This window comes from Chionomys nivalis, chromosome 1, assembly GCF_950005125.1.
Source record: "Chionomys nivalis chromosome 1, mChiNiv1.1, whole genome shotgun sequence".
In the NCBI taxonomy this organism is placed as follows: Eukaryota; Metazoa; Chordata; class Mammalia; order Rodentia; family Cricetidae; genus Chionomys; species Chionomys nivalis.
Genome location: NC_080086.1, coordinates 185,107,738 through 185,126,088, shown reverse-complemented (window position 1 = coordinate 185,126,088; position 18,351 = coordinate 185,107,738). Strand labels below are relative to the sequence as shown.

Genomic DNA, 18,351 nt, shown 5'->3' with positions numbered 1-18,351 from the left:
CATTGAGAGTTAGCTAGCAGCAGAGAAGGGACCGAATTCCTGACCCCGACTACTGTGCAGATAGCTTAGGAACACCTCGTCCCCCATTTCAAGGGTGTATCCATTTTGAGTTCTTTGAAGACTGAAGGTGACAGAAACCCTGGTTGTTTGTGTCTGGACGAAGGGCTTTTCCCACACGCACGAAATCCGGGAGCAAGCATGCTTACGTCAGTGCCAGCACCAACTTCTTTCCTGGTGACAGAATGACTCACTCTCTTGTAGATGTCATTTTCGAACTCAAGAAAGCAAGGAGAAGAGGAGGCGGACCCGGTTCATTCCTTCCCTTTACGGAAGACATTAACCCCCTTTCCAAAGGTAGCATCCGATTTCTCTTGTATTTCATGGCCAGAGTGACAGATAGCTTCCATCCACATCTGGCTGCAAAGGATCCTGGGAATTTTTTTTTTCAAGCCTGCGGATCCAATGCAGGGAAGGGAAATGTGCTTGGGAACAGGTGCTGGCTTAGCCAGTCAACAGTATTGGCCACAGTGGTTTGGTGTGGTTAGGAAAATACCAGTAGAACTTCATCATGCAGTGTGTCACCCGTGCCACAGACGCTAAGAAAGTCAAGGAACAATTAGTTTGCTTCAAAAGTTCTGTAATCTTTAGAAAGTATCTGCTTCCATCGTTCTAAAGATGGGAAATAATCTTCCTAATAGGCCAGTCCAGGCAGTGTGTAAGTTACACAATGCTCACGGTCATTCTTTTAGTCGCTTTATTCTTAGCTCCCTTTACAAATTATTATGTCCTGGTTTATGGTTAGTATATCAAAATAATAATTTCAGTTCAGTTTTTGAATTTGCTCTTGAGTAGAAAAAAATGAAAATCCAATTCTTAAAAGCATAATATATTGCTTGCATGTATAATCTACTTTTCAGTTTGTTTGTCCTGCCTTTTCTGGGTCTTTATACAACTTTAATTGTTTTTGTTGTTGTTGTTCTGTTTTTCTATTTTTATCATAGCCCTCAAACTCGGAAAACCTGTTAAGGCAACTACATGTGATGTAAAAAATCCAGTTAACATATTGCTATGGAAACCAGGAAATAGAAACAGCACTCTAATCATTCTTTTAGACAACTGTGGTTTTGTGTGCATGTGTGTGTGTGTGTGTGCGCGCGCACGTGTGTGCATGTGTGTGTGCACGTGTGTGTGTGTGTAAAAGTCATCTATGCACTTTCTTTTGTGGAATGTTATACACTTTGAAGCTAATCAGGTCGCCATATTACAAGTCCAGTGTCCTATAACCTGGAACACCGGAGTTTTAGAGTGAGCTCCAGCCTGCATTAATGATACTTGATATTTGGAAGGGCCGTGTTGAATCAAGCTTGCCTGACTGGAGCCGCTGTAGACCCTTGAAGGAGATTCGAGAACTGAGTTCTGTTCTAACTCTGAGTTTCTTAAGCTATGTCGCCTTGCGAGGAACTTGTATGAACTGTTTTATTCATCTGCAAAATGATTCCGTTCAGGGCTCCAAAAATGTAATAGGAATTTTCCTTTTCCATCAAACTGAAGAGTGGTGAGGTAAACAGCTCTGGGGACTGAAATAGCTCTGTCTACTGTCTGCTAACATGCGGGGCTCATAGTGCAGCAATAAGAAATGTATGAGACAAGGACGTGTTACTTTCCTAGTCTTCGTTCTGTGTGTAGTAGGTGCCACCTGTCAGTGGAGTGACTCGCGGTGACTAGCGAATCCCTACTGTTTCCATTGTCAAACCAGATCTAAGAACAGTTGGAAAGAACTGGTGTCCTAAAAGGCACTGGATAGATCCTTTCGCCTTACTCTATTCTGGTAGGTAATTGTGAATCCTCATAAGTTAACTATTGCCCCCAAACCCTTCTCAACAATCTGAGTTTTTAACATTTGAAACTTGAACTTTCGTGTGGGTTTTGTTAATTGTTATTTGTCTATTTAATCAACCTATGTCCGGCTATGAGAAAAAGTGAAAGTTAAACGGAAGCCTCTGCTGGGTTAAACTCCTGGGGTTCTTCCTCTAGAAAGCTAGAGTTATATTATAGTAGGGGATAATGGTTGCAAAATGGAATCACTGGGACAATCCGCCCATGCACTCCCACCAGCGTCTGTGACAATGAGCCCCTTGTTTCAGCCCAGATTTCTGTCTCGCGGGTGAGCGCGGGGCCGCCACCGCGGGCGGGCGTGGGAGAGGCTGCATCGCCCGGGTGCGCCTGGGGTGCGTGCGCTCAGTGCGGGTGACACTCGCTGCGGGAGCACCAGGAGGGGGAGACTCGGGGCCGCTGATCTCCCGCTGTGCTTGCTTCAGACTCTGGAGCCGGGGAAGGAGGAGAAAACAAGTAGCCAGGGAGAGGGAAACTTTGTCACCTAGAAAGTTTTACCTTGTCGAGGGCGGAGGTGGGGCGGGGCTTGAGAAGGCGCGATCCCCCTCCCCCTCAAGGCCAGGCGCACGGGCGGCGGGAAGGGCGGAGACGGTGTCCCCCACCCACCCGGAGGGTGGTGCCAGTTCCCACCTCGGCCCCTCGAGGGACCGGTGGGACAAACCGAGAGCGACAGGGACGAACGGACACGTGCTGGGGCGGGTGCCTGGGTCTCATCGACTCCCGCCCGGACGCGCCGGGGCGCCGCCAATGCCCGGCTGACTCACGGGCCGGGCAGGGCGCGTGTGGGAAGGGGCGGAGCAGTCCGAGGGCGCTCGGCGGGGTTCGGCCCGGGCCGCAGGTGACCGGGACAGCCTCGCCGCCCACAGCTCCCGATCCCGGGTGACCTGGTGCCGAGCCAGATGCGGGGCGACCGCTGACTCGCCAGAGAAGGGCGGAGCGCGCGGGTGGTCCCGGCCGGCTGACTTCGCGCTCCCGGGCACCGCAAGGTACAAACTCCAGCCGCGTCAATCCCGCACCCACCCTCTCCCAGCACCTCCGCTTTCTTTGTTCCACTAAAGGGAACTGGTTGCCGCTTCGCAGGGCAAGACCAACGAGGTGGGTGCGAGCTCGGGGGCTTGGGAAACTGAAGGGATGGGGTCGGGGAAGGTGCAAACTAGAATTGAGATTGTCACCTTAGGATAGTGTTGTTGACGGCCACCTGTGTGACTCAGGGCGCTGAGAGCAGTGGGTGCTCATGGACTGCTGTGGCTCTGCAAGTTTTACCGTCGTGATCTGACTCAGCCCTTACAAAAGGGATCCGGTCACCCTGTCCAGGGTGATGTAGCCTGCAAGGTTTGAGCTCAGCTATTTCCTTGTTCCCAAGCCCTGCTTTATCTGCCTTATGTGGGGCGGGGGTGGGGGGTGCGTCTTTCCAAAGGGCAGGTGTTTCTGGGATGGGTTGAATTTTTTATTCCTGGCAAACACGCAGAGTGTGTGATCCATCATTTTTGATCCTACTTGATCTTTTTGCTGGGACTCTGTGGAGGTGAAATACATTATAACCAGAGGTCAGGCGGTCTGGCTAGTACCGGTATAATTATTAAAACACCAATGAAAGTACAATGCAGAATTTACTCCAAACTGTGGTTTCTCATTTCCTATCTTTTATGTTTTAGAAGAGCCATTTGCTAATTTCGCAGTTGGCAAGGGTTTCAGGGGTTCACGCATGAGTGCTTGTCCGTGGGTTTTTGCCTTATCACAGGCTGTGTTCAAAGCAGCTCGCGGGCAGAATGAAATATTGTCAACTTTCTTAGGCGAAAGAATCAGGAGTCTCTAATTGCAAAGTTAAAACGGTCCATGAATATGAGGAGATTGTAAAAGCTGTAACTGGAGAGAATATAGGCGGCATTTTAAGAAGACTGTTCGCATTTTGTAGCATTGGGTGGAGGTTTATTCTGTCGCTTCCAGCAGCCAGCCACACACACATTGCCATGCAAATGGATTCAGAAGAACATTATTTTCCTTTACAGCTCAACTATTAGAGCTGACTAATGAATTTTTTCTGCATGAAGATGATCTGAAAATGATGTACATGGTGTTTTCCTTTGCTACTGGGATATAAATTGTGCTTTTATAGGGACACTGTTAATGCTGCTCAGATTATTTGCAGGTATATAGCTTTCCTCTCCATCTGGAAGCCGACTCGGCTTTGTTCTCAAGGGGAAACTTCCATTGTGGAACAGAAATGAGGTGCTGTGGTCTCTGCCACTGCAGATTGTGATATAGCCAGTGTTTACCTCATTCGAACAGATAAACAACACGAGTGATATGTCCATCTTCAATAAGAAGTTTTATAGCACTGAAAAAATGTGTTCCTACAAAGTGTAATAGGTGCTTTAAATCTTGCGGTCAGTTTCCAGACTCAGCAGGGCGCTCGTCAATAGTTATTAACTTAGCCATATTCCGCTGTAAACAAGATGAATTTAGAGCGTGTGGAGGATGATCAGGCAACTGCTGCCTTTACCCATACTGCTTTGTTCTTGATCATGTGCAGCAGGGAGTTTACACTAGGGATGCACTACAGACTCTGAGAACCTAGGGCAAGCTTTATCTGTCAAATAGAAAAGTAAAACTGGCGACAGGCCGTTAATATGAAAGTTTAACATCGTGTCACTTTTAAGTCTATAATGAGAGGAAAATAATTTTCTCAACAAGGTAAATACCTACAATTTATGATTTCTAAGACCATGTAAACAAATTCCCCATGTTTGTCCTGAACTTTTTTAAAAAAATGTTTTAATGAGGACTGCACTTAGGAATTACACTTTAAAGGTCAATTTGCAGCACTGTTGATAGAAATAAATAGTTTACAGTAGAGTTAGTCGGGTTTTTTCCCAAGTCTTTGTAATAACCGCAGGTACAGGTTTTCTCAGATGTGGTTTCCTCGGAACAAAGAGAAGAACTCGGGGGCTGGCACTGTGTGGCTGTCTAAGTGTCACTCTCTGGTTCACCCTCATGGCCAGGCTTGGCTAACCACGCATCCAGACTCCCTCTAATCTTGTCCCCCTTCGCTTTTCATCTCTATCCCTTGGCTTCGCCCCCAATTTCACACAGTTTTCTGGTTTCTTCTTCACTGGCATTCGGCTTGGTGATCGTCACCAGAGCCATCTCTCCTTCTTTTCCCTACCACTGCAGGGGAAAATGTGTACAGGTGTTTTGCCTGTGTGCGTATCTCTGCACCGTGTATGTGCCTGGCACCCATGGAGGCCAGAAGAGAGCATCAGATCTCCTGGAAGTGAAGTTACAGATAACTGTCAGCGTCCTCTGATGGAACAGTCACTGCCCTTAAATGCGGAGCTATTCCTCTAGTGCCCCTTTGATACCCTTTGGTCTACTGTGTTTGTGCCTGGGATACCTAGAGTCCTTATCATTCTCCCTTCAGGGACAAAGTGAATGCAGACTCTCAAGTGCAGGAAGTCCTTTCCTGCCTGGTTATGTTGCAACTGTTGTCTGATGCTGGGCCCTCAGAACAGAGTTTCATGGGTTTTCTTAGTGCAAAACAACAGCCAGCTCTCAGTAATATGCAGTAGACACCGTGACTAGTGTCTGTTTGGGATCATGTTGGTTATGAGTTCCTCACAGTTACTGACTCACTACCGAACTCAGATTTTTCTCCCCAAAACGAGCAAAGAAGCTTACTGTGATCAGTATCTGTGCTGGTTCTAGGAGAATATCCAAAAGTGGAGGAGGGAAATAAAAATGGATCTGCCCTTGAGAAATTTACAGTCTAATGGCGTAGCCAGATATCACACATACAAAGTGAAGCTAGAATCCCTAATTACTAAGGGAACGTTACATGAAAAAGACATTCAGTCATCTCACTCGCTGAAGACTGAAACATAAAGGACTTCAGATGTCTAAGCTGCTTCTGCTTGCTCCTTCTTCATATTCTCCACACTGGGCACAGCTCATCTTAAGGCCTTCACTGTCCCACATTATAGACTAGGGCTGGCTTGAGCCAGCTGCTCAGCCCATTGCCAGCCAGCAGCAGAGGTTTAGCTCCTGCAAGACTTTCCACTGGTTAGAGACCAAGATGAGTGTAATATTTCTATGCTCTGGTAATATACCCAGTCCCCACTCCCCTTCTCCCCGCCTCCCCCTTTGCCTCTCAATTTCCTTTTTACTTTTCTCTTAAGTTAAAAAAAAAAATAGAAAGCCTTTCTTTATATGTGTGGGGTCTTCTGCCCATTATCAGATTAAGAGCTGTGAGTGGCTTTGTAACCTGCCAGTCCATCAGAAAGTCCATTCTCAGATATTTCTTCAGCTGTGTTAAATTGCTTTTTCAAGGGACAAAATGAAGAAAGTTTTTATAAGCTATAAAACATAATTGAGAGAGAAGAATCGCACGTGTGGCGTATGTAACAGGAGGTGTGAGGCTGTGAAATGGGCGACAGTCAACTTTGTAATCACAGACCTCGGCATATGTATTCTTTCTGTGCTTGTGTAGATGTGTGCAAGAATGTCTATGCAGATCTCCGGTTTTGCGTCAAATTGCAGAGCCGCAGGGCCATAGAGTAGTGTGGGAAAAGCTATGGTTCATATAGATGATATCATAAGGGTGAAAACCTAACGGTGTACTACTTATGCGATGAGGAAAACCAGTTGTGGGATGTGGTCAGAGAGCCACAGGTGCTCAGGAAAGCCAAGCTCCTTGTCTCTTAACAATGTGTCTGGGGGTTTAGTATACTTCATTGAGCATCTACTAGGCATTGTTCTAGTGTGTGAGGTTTCTGTAGGGGAAGAAACCCTCCAAAACTGTGACCCCATGACACCCTGTTCTGTTGAGGGAGGCAAAAAAGAAATTGAAAATAAAATGTTTGTTGTATGCTAGTGATGAGGAGAATGGGCACTGTTGAAGGTAAGGAGGATGGGAATGGGGATTGAAACCCAGCAACGAGATGAGGGAAGGACCTCTCATCAAGGATGACTTTAGCCGAAACCTTAAGGAGATAGTGTGTGAACGCCGAGAGTCCCCCTCCATAGTATCCTTGTGTTCTTGTGTTTTTTTGAAATTTTGCACTGCACAGCTGGCCACAGAGTCTCTCATTTACAAGGTGGGGTGTTCTTTAAAAAATAAAATTAAAAAGCCTCTGTGGGTAGCTCCAGTCTCAAAGGCAAAGGCACAAAGGTGTCCCGGACCTTTTGTTTGTAACATGAAAACAAATTCATGGCAGCTCCCTACACTCCTCAGGTTCAACAGCAGAGCTCTTGGCCCGTTAGGCTATATAGGTTTCTTACCTTCTGCCCTGCGTCTGGCTCAGTGGAATTTGTGGGCAATAAAACCCACATAGTCATCCGTAGGTCCTCTCCAGGGTGTCAGGTGGGTGCCAGCAGTGAGGCAATTGCTAGGGTGTAGAGTATGTGTGCTGGGCACTTGTGTCTCCTCCTCTCTCTGTGTCCTTCTGCCTTCTGTGCGAAGACAACATGCTGATCACCCTCCTCCTCCTCTCCTGTTCTGCATGCGCCCTATAGAAATATTTGCAAACAAGTGTCTTCAATGAATGAAGCTAACCACTTTTCCCAGGTGCTGACAGACGTTCCACCAGAGAGGGGACAGTCATCACTTCGTATCCAACACTGGAGTTGTTGTGTGGCCTTTCTGCCTGTCATGAACCAACGTGATAGCTATCTTGTAAATTTTTGAGAGAATCCATACAGATCCCTGTTTTAAAATGTTAACTTGGTATACTTAAAGCACTATACATCCAAGAGGGACACAAAGTCTGCAGGCTAGATTTGGTCCCATGTGGCCTTGACAGTTTGTGCCCAGTGGTGTGGCTCCTTAGGGTACTGTCCAGTGGAGCAGCACCCACAGCCAGAGTGTCTTAGACGACCTTCTAAACAAAGCACTTAGTTTTTCTAGAATTCTCAAAAACAATCTACTCTAGAAAGTTAAGTCAAAAAAGACAAGGCTATTTTATCACCCATCACTTAGAACGTGCTTCTCTAAACCGGCCACTCTGCATGCTTTGCACCAGGCTATGGACGTCTCTAAGTAGCAGGATAATCTAGTTATTTCATTCTTACACTGAGGTCCTCATTTTCTGAAAGCTGAATCCATCCTAAGTTTGTGTGTGAACTTCATTTCCAAGTTCTCCCCTTCAGACTAGGCTCTCGCTGAATCCATCCTAAGTTTGTATGTGAACTTCATTTCCAAGTTCTCCCCTTCAGACTAGGCTCTCGCTGAATCCATCTTAAGTTTGTGTGTGAACTTCATTTCCAAGTTCTCCCCTTCAGACTAGGCTCTCTTCTTGGAATATTGGCTCTTTATTTTGGATCTGATTGAGCCTTCCCCCTTTGTTTTTTCTTTCCCTACTATTGAAACTCAAAACGTGCACCGCCTTGCTGGCTTTGCTGGCTTTGCGTGCCCTTTCAAAGCAATCAGCTCCGTGTTGCAGTCTAGTTTTCCGAAGGAAGAAAGGCTCCCAGGTTATGTATGGACATGTTTTCCCTAATCCTAGAAACTAGCTAAAGTGCCCATGCTAGCGGCCTTCCGGAAAGCTATTGTGTACAAAAGGAAGATTATGTACTGTATGTTTTCCTACTATTTTAAACACAAACATAATCATGCACCATAAAGCAATGCATATATTAAGATTGCAGACCTTTTCCTGTTTTGAAATGATGAGGTGTTGCCTTCAGGTAGGAAATCTGAGAGATAGCACCTACGATCTGAGGTCCAATTTTGAAGTTGTATATTACAACAGAATCACTTGGAGATCCAGAAATGCCTCCAATTGCTGATCGTTGACATAAGGTAGTTGTCCAAACTCTGAGAGAGAGAGAGGGAGGAGAGAGAGAGAGAGAGAGAGAGAGAGAGAGAGAGAGAGAGAGAGAGAGAGAGAGTGTAAATGTCTGTAACCGAGTTGGGAATGCTCTATCTCCTCCTCCGAGGCCTGCTTATGTGGGAAAGAAAAGCCCAGCCAAGTGTTGGGTCCATAAGACAACTCAAACTGACTTTAAAAACTAAGTCTTGGCTTAGCTTGAGGCCAGAGCATTTTCTCTCTTTGAGTTTTAAACCTACGGGTCTTTTAAGGGAAATTTAATCCATGTGTTTTTGATTCACTAAACCTTAAACCATTACCCATAAACTGAATGTCCCTCGGAGCTCTTTGATGTCTACGAAATCTTTGAAACCATGGAAGAACCCACTGATTTTCGGGGAAAATATGATGTTGGTGTTTGCTAAGAGTGAGTAAATGGCATCTTTTAAAAATCTGGAATAGGTGTAAACTATCAACAGAGCTCAGTGAACGGGCACTAACACAATGTGAAAACTCTTGGTACCGAAGAAATATTTTTGACACCCCTCATTGTGCTAACATCTTATTTATATACCAAATATTCATCTCTTTCTCTTTTGTCACATAGTAGGTATCCAGCAAATACTTACTTGAATGTTAAGTGAATGACTTTCTTCAGCCCGGAAGCTTTTACCTAAGCCAATCTTTATATTCAATATCAATATTCATCTGTCATGTCTTAGAACAAGATCTATTCTGAGTGTGTTGACCTGTTTCGGCAACTTTCAAATATAAGCCATCTAACTAAATATATGACATTTATTGAAATTCATTTTGTACTGTGAAGCAACTGCCTTGCAAAGAGTTCTGAAAATAGGAAGGCATTTCTAGGCTAATTTGATTAAATATTCTGTTGTTACCATATGCTTTCTGAAAATTGATTTTCCCTCTTTTACTATTCCTGTCTTCCTTCCACCCACCTTGACACACTTGCTGATTGAAAGCTATGCCCAGAAAGGGGAAGGTATACGTATGCCTAGGAAGAGCAGCGAGTTCAAATAGGCTTAGGAAACATTACACTATAGGTATAAACTACTATCATGTACAAGGGTATGAGTGGTGCCCAATGGTAATGGTGCCCTTGGGTTTTACTCCAAATAACATTGAACTCCATTGTGTGGAGAAAAACACCTTCTTGCTGTAGCTAGATTTCCTGTTTGTGTGTGATATCTGCTGATTCTACTTCCCAGCTGGACTCAACACAAGCATGCAGTTTTCCATGCAGTTGAAATGCAAATGGATAGAATGCATGGTTGCTTTGCAGAGAGGGGAGGCGCAGAACTGGAACAGGCCATGTGGTCGGTCGGTTTTGATGCCAGACTTAGGTTTCTTTTTTTTTTTTTTTTTTTTTTTTTTTTTTTTTTTTGGTTTTTCGAGACAGGGTTTCTCTGTGGTTTTGGAGCCTGTCCTGGAACTAGCTCTTGTAGACCAGGCTGGTCTCAAACTCACAGAGATCCGCCTGCCTCTGCCTCCCGAGTGCTGGGATTAAAGGCGTGCGCCACCATCACCCAGCCAGACTTAGGTTTCTAATTGCCCATCGAATCTTATCCTCAGAAACCCTTCCTCATATGCAGCATGCGAAGTAGCCGCGTTTGGTCATTTCTTATGTTGGGGGAGATGGGAAAAGGGGGAAATTTTGTTATTACAATTATAGATTTCGTTCCGTTGACCCTGAAGGGTCACTGCATCCAAACGCCATCAGTAAGGCTTGTTCTGACATTTCATTACAGATAACTCTGTAGAATGAGCAACTTATTTATATAGCTTAGAATATTCTGATGTTTTTGCACTTGGCTTAATCATTAATTAAAAACGATGCATTTTGCTTTTCTTTTTGTTTCACACAACTGTGTTGCAAGCGTTTTAAAATTCCAGTTAAAAAGTCTTATAGCTTGATAAATGAAGGAAGTTCCTTGGGCAGAATATGTAAAATTGTTCAGTTCAGGATATTTTTTGTGGTAACTTTTATGCCACAGACACGGAAAATCAATACTACTGGAGGTTCTGATGGGTATTGGGTCAGTGAGAAAACAGAGGTGAACGGTAGGAAAACACTTGAAGGGGCAAGGTGCACTGTAAGTCAGTGTCCAGTGAGGACCCAGCTGCCTGCTCGCTTGCCTTTCCTGCAAGCGTATTTTTATTCTTGATAATTTCAGTGTATTTTAATCACGTTCAGCCCCAATTCTTCCCCTTTAACGCCTTACAGATCCACTTCCACCTCTTCATACCCTACTTCATGTCCTTTCTTTTAAAAAAAAAAATCTAACAGCCCACCAATTCTGACGTGTGGTATCAGCCTACTAGAAGCCAGACCCTTAAAGAAAACTCACTCTTCCTCCCCCAGAGCTTGTGAACTGGTCATAGCCCTTCCCGCTAGGAATGGGAACACATAGACCCCTCCTTCTCCATCTAGAACAATTGGCTTGGTCTTCTGCAGGTTTTGTGCAGGTACCCCAAACTGTTCTGAGCTCCTGAGTCTAGTGTCCTCTCATGTCCAGAGGAGACTGTTTTGTTCTGGTGCTCCCCACCTCTGGCTCTTAGAATATTTCACCTGTGTCTTCTACTGTGGTTCCTGAGCCTTAGGGTAGGGGTGTTGTGGCGATGTCCCATTTGTGGCTGGGCACTTCTTAGGCACTTTGGATGATTGTGTTGTGTTATCAGCCACCATCCACTCAACTAATCCATAGGTAGAGAGATGTCAATTTAGAGGGAAATTTGATACTACGACCATTTATTAAACATGATAGCAGTTTGTTCAGTGGTTGAGGCTTCACAGGGTGAAGGGTCCACAGCCACGGGTTCTTGGCCGGATCTGCAGTTAGCAGGCATGTGTTTCCTCCTCTAGAGTGAGCCTTCAATGCAATCAGAAAGCAGTTCTTTACTCCCGGAACATGCATTGCCCTCATGACTCTATCTTGCTGGTCACTGTTGTGGGCCACAGGGTTCACAGATGGGGAACTCTGATGATGTTTTTCTCCCCCAACCAAAAGTAATGGCAATAATGTAAATTATTTTGGGGTCTTGGGGACTTCTCTGACCAACAGCACATGGGGAGGTATCTCGTACCTAGCACTGGGATTTCTACTTGACAAAATACGTCTTCCGGGATGAGCATGATCTGCTGTGTAGCTCCCACAACCTTGTTATATGAATGCATACATGTACTATGAAGCTTATAAAATAGATTTGTACGTGGCTGTGTCAAACATCCCCAGTGTTATTTGTCCCACCCCACTGCCCTCTCCTGCTCTACCCTCCCACCCCTCTGTCCACTTAAAACTCCCTTCCCATTGTTAACCCTTTCCCCTCCATATCGTCTCTGTTCTGTTAGCCCTCCTCCCTTGGGATCTCTCTTTGCCCTTCCCATCGACAGCCCCTTTCTTGTTTTCTTGTTAGATAGGTACTCCAAATTCAACACAGAAATCTAAAGATTTGACACTAGAGTCCACGTATCGGTGAGAACATGCAGCATTTGTCTTTCTGGGTTACCTTATTCCGTATTCTGTTTTCTAGATCCATGCGTTTTACCTGCAAAATTTCATCATTTCATTTTTATTCCTAGCTAAAGGAAATTCCATTTTATTTTTTTTAATAAATTTATTTATTTATTTATTAAAGATTTCTGCCTCCTCCCCACCACCGCCTCCCATTTCCCTCCCCCTCCCCCGAAAATTCCATTTTAATACAGGCATCACGTTTCATCACTCCATCATCATCTGATAGACATGTCGGCTGTTGTCATGTTCCAGACACTCTGAGTAAAGCGACCGCAGCCACGAATGAGCAGGTATCTCTGCAGCAGGAAGTAAGGCCCTTTTGATAGACGCCTGGAAGTGGTACAGCCGGGTGAAACAGCGGAGCTGCTGCTGCACTAAGGTCCACAGCTGCTCCATCAGTTTTCCCTCTCACAGCAGCGAGTGAGCGTTCTCCTTTCCCACAGTCTTGCCAGCACGCATTGTCTTTAGTTTCCTTAATCTTAGCCTGTCTGACTGGGGTAAGATGAAATCTCAAAGAACATTTAATGTGCATGCCTTAGAGATGGCTAAAGATAATGAGGACTTATCAAAATATTTCACAACCATTTGTATTCCTTCTTCCGAAAACTTTGTAAGGTTCCGTAGTCCACTGTTGGATTGTTGCCTTCATTCTAAATAGGAAAGAGGAGGCTCAAAGTGGGAAATCAACAATGGAAGCCTCTCTCTCTGTGTCTCTCTCTCTTGCACATACACACACACACACACACACACACACACACACACTAGTTAGGCTGTGGGTAAAGCCTAAGCTCCCCTTCTCTTCCATCACACATGCTTTACTTATTACAAAAGGTAGACTATCATCAGTATTGTTGTTTGAATATGGCTGTGTCACCAAAGAAGCCCACGAATAAGGTGTAAGCAAGTGGAGATGGCGGAGATCTTTAAAAGGTGGCTAGCAGGAGGAAATGTGTTACACCCTGGAGCCTTATAGGACACCACTAGCCCTCTGATTCCTAGCTCCAGATGTGAGCACGCAGCTTAATATACCCTGGCCATTGCCATCTGCTGCACACCATGAATTCCTGCCCATGAGGCTCCAAGGCTATGAGCCGAGTAAACCTTGCTCTGTAAAGCCGGCTGCCTCCCATATTTCATTGCAAAGCTTACTAATATAACTATCCAGATGTAAACTGGCCTCTAAGTTTATCCTGTCTTTGTCTACTAGTGGGAATCGCAGGAATGTAAGACAGAAACACAGCTTTTATTATCAGTGGCGTGTTCTAAGCACTCTGCAGCCAGCTCTCGTACACTGTGTCAAGTGATCTTTGCAGAGACAGTTGTGCCATTAAACCCAACAAGTTTGTAAGTTTTTTGTTCCATTTTCATAGAAAAATTTCCTATCATACATAATCACTACCATATAAGAATTATTACTGTGAACAAATGCTATAGTCTTAAGAACTGTATCAGTAATCATTTTCCACTGAAAAATCTGTGTTGTGGGTGTGAATTAGCTTCCCGTGAGGATGTATCTTGAAGCCTTTCTTGGGATGTTCACTACAATGGAATCCATGCTAGAAGAGTGAATCTGGAATTAAAAGTTAATATTTTGAATAAACTTAGACCTTGATCTAAAGATTTGAGGAAAATACATTACTTCCTGTCTTTTTGTCTTTACTTCCCGTATTTTTGTTCATCTGAGATCGTAAACTAGGCAGCTATCACCTGACCTGGCTTCACGTTTGGGCATGACCCTCTCTTTCCACCTCCAAGTGGAGGCCACAAAGTCCCAAGAGAGCCTGTGGTTTACACACAATCTGGCTAACACAAGGACAGTAAACAAGCACATATCATTTAAGAGCTAGAAGAGTCTTTAGGTTTAAACATTCGTTAGCTATTGTTGGTTGACGGGGAAAGAACTTCAAGCAGAAATGAATATGTATTTTGGACTTCTTAAAACTGCTTCTCTGTTATGTCAAAATTAAGAAACTTGTCGATTTTCTTTCAGTCTGATTAGCACATAGATTGTTCCTTGCAATCTGTGTGTCAAGGCCCATTGACTTTTAAGCACTCTTCAGGTCTTTATGGAGCTTTTTAAAAATGCTCTTTAAGTCACCAGAAAAGTACAGATAAAATCCCAGACAGTTTTGCTAATGGCACTGAAAGGTGACAGCCCTTGGATCTGTGCTATAAGAGATTAATTACTTTCCAACTACTATTAAACATTCTTAGTGAATAACTAGACTGGAATTCGGGACCAAAGCTCCCTTACAGTTCCTAAAAGGGTTTTACTTTTCAGAGTTAGATGATCATTATATCTGATTCATTTCTTTAACATCTTTATGTCATTGGCTTTATTGAAGAGAGAAGAGTATCTGTTTTGATGTGTTTTCTTTCCCCAGAAGTTATTTCTTCCAGATTTCAATAAATCTCATTCTGAAATAATAATAATCAGAGCCTGGCATTTCCTCTTAATAAAGGCCCGTAGATCTGATGAATTATGTAAACATTATGAGGAATTTGCTGCAGAGGTCATAATCGTGTAGCCATCTGCTCCTCAACTCAGCCTGCTCTCTCTGTAGAAGCTCAATGGGAACAGGCACTATGTGCTTTAAGATGGGAGAATCATGAGTCATGGTTTCGTTCTTGGTCCTTCCATCTTTGACCCGTCCACAGTGAGTCCTTTCCCTACAGATCTCTATTCCTTCTTTCCCCAGGCCCACTGCAAAGACTCAAACTCTCACCATTTTCTCAAGCTCTCAGCTGCCTTTGGCTTTCTTTATTCTCGATGTAAGGTCTCCTTTCAGACATAGAGAGTAGCAGAAGCCCATTTGGTCTCCATGTCACTCATTATGACCTCCTTGGGTATGTCTCAGAGAGTGAAGTGGTCTTTCCAACCTGTGATCCTGATCTCCGTCTCTCCCTCATCTTTGATCACCTTGTTCTGCCTGCCCTGCCCTCGTTTTGGCTCCTCCCCTCCATCTTTAAAGTCTCCTTAACCTTTTTTTTCATTCAGCCCTTAAGCAACCAGCTGCCTCTTCAAGAAGGAAAACACAGATGCAAGGCGTGCTGATAGGATCTTAAATACACAGTTGCCTGGGACGTTGCTCGGATTTGTCTTATCTTTTCAGTAAGAGTTCTTAAAAATGTATGCCTAACCTGTTTTCTCTGCTTTCTTTTTTCCTATTAATTGCCTAACTCATTTGATTCAAGTAGTCACCTCCATATGCCAAGAAAGTCTCCTTGTTGCCAAAGATAATGGACATTTGTTTTATTCCCACTGTCTCCCTTGTGGAATACACTCTGATCCACGATGTGTGTCTGATTTCTTCCCCCCTTCTTGGCAAAACCCATCCAAACTCAGCCTCTTGTGCCTCCATGTTTCCTTTGTTCACAACTTTTCTTTATACCTTTGCAATTAAGGCAGTGCTGACCCCTATCCAAAATGCTGGGGTCAGAAAAGTTTCAAATTTTAGAGTTTTTTTTCATCATTTTTTTCCATCACACAGATTCTAGAATAGAAAGCATAGGCCGTAATAAATATCCAAAATAAAAAATGCTCCAGAACTCACAACTTTTTAGGTGTGCAGGTACTCAAAAGATGACTGAACGTTAGAGGACTTTACGTTCTTGGTTTTTTAGATTATGGTATTTATCCATGCATTGCTTTCCAACAGTGAAGACGACAGCTTTTGAAGTTCAGATGAACCAATGGAACACAAATTTCTGTCTTTGACTCCGTCTTTTCTTTAGACTACCATCCTCAGGTTGGAAGATACTTCCACCTGAATGATCAGCAGGTGTCTTTGAGGTAGTAATTAAACTATCTTGAAGTCTCAATCTCTCTTATGATCAACAACTATGCTGAATCATTAGCACATAAGTGTTCTCTCTCTTCTTAGTATCTTCCTAGTCCTGTCATCACTTTATGAACTCTTTGTTTGGGATCATTCTTTCAGATATTAACTTAATTGTCATTTTTTTTTGACATATGTGTTTAGTAAGTGCCATGTAATGACAATAATTTAGTAGTTGACAGCCAAGCTCCCGGGCTAGTAGGAAACACACATTGCAATGCAGTGTGATGGGGCAAGATGAGAGGAAGGCACCTGAGAGAGTCTCTGTTTCCCTCTGGAAGACGAGAGAGGCATCAAGATTTTCCAGACGAATCTCCTAAGGCAAGACTGAGAGTTATCCAGGTGAAGCAACTAAAGACTGCTCCATAAAGAAAACCCACATACGCCAACACTTAAAGTGAGAGAGTACATAGCTTGCTTTAAAAACTCGGAATCGAATGGTTAGTCCATCAACTGCAGTAGTAAGTCTGGAGAGGTCATGTGTGCCTTTCAAGATTTCCTAAGGTGGTGACTCTTTGTTCGGTTCAGAAACAGCATAATCAGATTTTCCATTCAGGAAAAAAAAATGTCTCTTGTACTTTGGAGAGCATATCATGAAGACAAGGGTGGAGAGGGGAAACCAGGTAGAAAACTGTAGCAATGCAGGTAAGAGGTGACATTGAGCAATGACACAGGCATGTCTGCCATTCCTGCAAACGGGAGTCCAATACGATGACGTGGGAATGTGGGAGATGTGAGGCACAGATAAGATGCCGGTGGGAGAGCAGGTGTCCAGAGAGCGAGTACAGGTTCCACAGGGATCTCCATCTGTTCTTTTGGCTCCACTTACTCCTCCTGCTCTTCCAGCCTGTTAGCGTTGTTGGCCCCAGCCTTCGCTTCTACACTTCTTGTCCTTGCTTTTCTTTTCCTTTTAGGTTGTATTAATTCTTTATTTGTTGTTGTAACAAAATGCATAACAAGAAGCAACTGAAGGGAGTGTTGGGCTCAAAGTCCTCTCAGGTCATTGTGCTATGGCTGCAGTTCTGCTGAAACCTGCCTGGTTCTCTCAGGAGAAGGGGATTATTTTGGATGGTGGTTGGTGGTCTGCAACAAAATAGCCCACCATGGCAAAGAAAGCATGGTACTGATACTGTAGAACATGATACTGATCGATTGTCACATTGTGTCCATAATCAAGAAGCAAAAAGCCTTGAATGCCAGTGCACAACTTGCTTTCTCCCCTTTCTGTTTAATCTGTAACACATTTGAGGTAGATCTTTTTGGAAACATGCTCCCAGACATATCCAGAGGTGCATCTCCTAGGTGATTCCAAACCCAGTCAAATGGACCCTGAAGATTAGCCATCGTGGTGATCTCACCCAACTTCCTATCTTTCCACACCATCTATACGCCGATTGCTTCTTAATTTAAGTCTTTGCCCTAGACTTTATTCATTCTAAGACCCAAATATTTCACCACATGCCCAACAACTCTTGACTGTATAAGTAGTACGTCAACAGTGAACACAACCAAACTGGTTTCTTCACATCCCGTGGTCTTCAAAACTCCTGGTCATAAACCCTACTGGTTGTGCTAACCCTTCACATCACCATATCTTCAATTGGGAAGACCAGTTTCCTTATTATAAAACCTTTAGTTTTATTTCTCTTTTAAGACACACACCTGATATTTTAATTCCATCCTCTCCGTCATCAAACTACAACCACAATTCAGCTGTTTCAGCCCAAAGGAAACTCCTCATTTCCTTGTAGCCTGGGCCAGTCCATTTGGTGGGATCGCTTCAGCAATCTGCCGCTGGCTCCATTGCCTCCCCCTTAGGCCATGCTAACCCCTGCCACGGTCTTCCTTCACACATTCAAAGGGATTCCATTCTTCTTACCCCTGCTCAGAAATCTCTTTCCACATGCCATTTGTCTGAGTTCTCCCTCCCTCGACCTTTTTCTCAAAAGTCACCTCCACAGATTTTCAAAGCCACAGATTTCTCCCTGTACCTTCCCTTGAGACAGTTCAGATCTCCAGATGCTGTCAACTTCTAATACCCTCTACATCTTGCTTGCTTATGTATTGCCGCCTGAATGCCCCTGCTAGTAAGTGCTTCCTACAAGATCTGGAATGTTTGCTTCCTGATGTATTTCAAGCATAGTAGGGCCTGATGAACATGTGCTGAATTCAGGTTGAGTAGTTGTTGATAGACAGAACTAATGCAGAGAGATGGATTTTTATACTCTCTGCTGATGAAGGTAAAACGATACTGATCTAGGGAGTCCCCACTTTTTTCTC

General features: G+C 44.1%; 1 protein-coding gene across 1 annotated transcript in view; it reads left to right on the top strand.

Moving 5' to 3' along the window:
- Nucleotides 1-2,420: 2,420 nt before the first annotated feature.
- The window catches only part of Met (MET proto-oncogene, receptor tyrosine kinase), a 110,695-nt gene continuing 94,764 nt past the window's right edge, over nucleotides 2,421-18,351 (top strand). Inside the window, exon 1 of the mRNA XM_057768188.1 lies at nucleotides 2,421-2,988. The gene's annotated coding sequence lies outside the window, so the exon portion shown is untranslated. The remainder of the gene's footprint in view (nucleotides 2,989-18,351) is intronic.